The sequence below is a fragment of the Blennius ocellaris genome (genome assembly GCF_963422515.1).
Source record: "Blennius ocellaris genome assembly, contig: SCAFFOLD_95, whole genome shotgun sequence".
Taxonomy (NCBI): domain Eukaryota; kingdom Metazoa; phylum Chordata; class Actinopteri; order Blenniiformes; family Blenniidae; genus Blennius; species Blennius ocellaris.
Genome location: NW_027662121.1, coordinates 69,743 through 72,242, shown reverse-complemented (window position 1 = coordinate 72,242; position 2,500 = coordinate 69,743). Strand labels below are relative to the sequence as shown.

Genomic DNA, 2,500 nt, shown 5'->3' with positions numbered 1-2,500 from the left:
TCTAATCTCGTCCTCCGTCAGCCTCCGTCAGCCTCCGTCAGCCTCTGTCAGCCTCCGCCGCCGGCGTGGGACGGCCAATCAGATACCAGCTCCGACTGTGTGTGTATGTGTGTATGTGTGTGTGTGTGTGTGTGTGTGTGTGTGTGTGTGTGTGTGTGTATGTGTGTGTGTGTGTGTGTGGCCGTTGGAGCCAGAATCAAACCAGTTCAAACCATCTGAAACCAGAATCAAACCAGTTCAAACCAGAATCAAACCATCTGAAACCAGAATCAAACCAGTTCAAATCAGAATCAAACCATCTGAAACCAGAGTCAAACCAGATCAAACCATGTGAAACCAGAATCAAACCATCCGAAACCAGAATCAAACCAGAATCAAACCATCCGAAACCAGAATCAAACCAGATCAAACCATCTGAAACCAGAATCTAACCATCTGAAACCAGACTCAAACCAGTTCAAACCATCTGAAACCAGAATCAAACCAGTTCAAACCATCTGAAACCAGACTCAAACCAGTTCAAACCATCTGAAACCAGAATCAAACCAGTTCAAACCATCTGAAACCAGAATCAAACCAGATCAAGTCAGTCCAAAACCATTTTAAAACCAGTTTTAAAATCCAGACTGATTTCAGATTGATACCCATCTGAAACCAGTGTCTAAACAGTCCAAAACCAGTTTAAAATCCAGATTAACCCCCATCTGAAACCAGTATCAAACCAGTTCAAGTCAGTACAAAACCAGTGCAACAGTCCACCAGTTTAAAACCAGTTCATGAATCAGGACCACTCCAAAACCCCTGCAGGTTCAATCCTGGTTCCAGCTGGTCCAGAACCAGTTTCCCTCTGCGGCGCCGCCTGCTGGCCTGAAGCCGCGACGCAGAGCGAGAAGTTTTATAACAATAGGAGCTCCGAAATAAATCTTATTATTTCAGTGGAGAACCGTTCTGTGTGTGTGTGTGTGTGTGTGTGTGTGTGTGTGTGTGTGTGTGTGTGTGTGTGTGTGTGTGTGCAGCTATAAGTGGATTACAGGCGGGATTATCAAAAGGAGTGTAAACAGCTGTGGGAACATCACGAGGTCGTTTGGCTCCCCGGAGCATTAATTAGCTTTGTGTTGAACTGAAGAGCCAATCAGCTGCTGGAACCCGATAATCACTTCACATTTACGTGGTAAACGTCCACCATGAACTCATTAACTCATTAACTCATTAACTCATTAACTCGTGTTTACGTTGTGGTTTCCCCAGACGCCCCCCCCCCCTCGCCGCCGCAGGACGAGACGTTGTTCTGCCCTGAACCTCGTCTGCAGGAGAACCGAGGACTTAAAGACGTCATCAGACGGTATTTTCACGTCTCCGGTGATCGTCTTTAAACAATTCTTAACATTTATGAGGAAAAATCCAACAGGAAGTTTGTTCTGAACCTGTTTCACACCAACTTCCTCTGGAGAGAGTACATGGGAGATTCTGATAGCGGTAGCATAGTGGTTGAATAGCGGTAGCGTAGCAGTTGCATAGTGGTAGCATAGTGGTCGCATAGCGGTAGCATAGTGGTTGCATAGCGGTAGTATAGTGGTCGCATAGCGGTAGAACAGCACTAGCATAGTGGTCGCATAGCGGTAGCATAGTGGTCGCATAGCGGTAGAACAGCACTAGCATAGTGGTCGCATAGCGGTAGAATAGCGGTAGCATAACGGTAGCATAGCGGTCGCATAGCGGTAGCATAGTGGTTGCATAGCGGTAGCATAGTGGTCGCATAGCGGTAGAACAGCACTAGCATAGTGGTCGCATAGCGGTAGCATAGTGGTCGCATAGCGGTAGAACAGCACTAGCATAGTGGTCGCATAGCGGTAGAATAGCGGTAGCATAACGGTAGCATAGCGGTAGAATAGCGGTAGCATAGCGATAGCACAGCGGTAGCATAGTGGGCCCATAGCGGTAGACTAGCGGTTGCATAGCGGTTGCATAGCGGTAGCATAGCGGTAGCATAGCGGTCCTTCGCTCACATGAAAGATAAAGATTAAAAAAACGACGGTGGAGCGTCTACAAACGGAACAACGCACCCGGAGAGTTAGAACAACATACAGGGTCGTTTGTAAATCACATGGGGGTCAAAGGTCAGACCAGTCACGTTAGCGGCTAGTGGCTAAATTTAACCGAGCTATGCTAAGACATCCACGGATGACCGTTAAAGATTTGCGTTGAAGCACCCAGATCGACCTTCGATCCTGATTTCGCGCGGGACGCTAGGCTAGGCTAAGCTAACCACCCGCCGGTGCTTCAGTTTCCTGAGGACTGTGGCAGTGAAGTGTTGGAAAGTTGGAGTTTGATAAAGAGAGAGAGAGAGAGAGAACACCCCGTCCTCCATTATTCACGTCTGCGTCTCCTCCATAATGCACCGCGGCCTTTGACCCGCGGCCGCGCGCCGCGCCGCGCTACATAATGGATGCCGCTCCACTTTCCCGCCGCGGCGAGCGGGACGACGCGTTAATGTGTGCGA

General features: G+C 48.7%; 1 protein-coding gene across 1 annotated transcript in view; it reads right to left on the bottom strand.

Moving 5' to 3' along the window:
• The window catches only part of LOC308148265 (uncharacterized protein), a gene marked incomplete at both ends in the record, with an annotated part of 40,231 nt that overhangs the window by 11,460 nt on the left and 26,271 nt on the right, over positions 1-2,500 (bottom strand).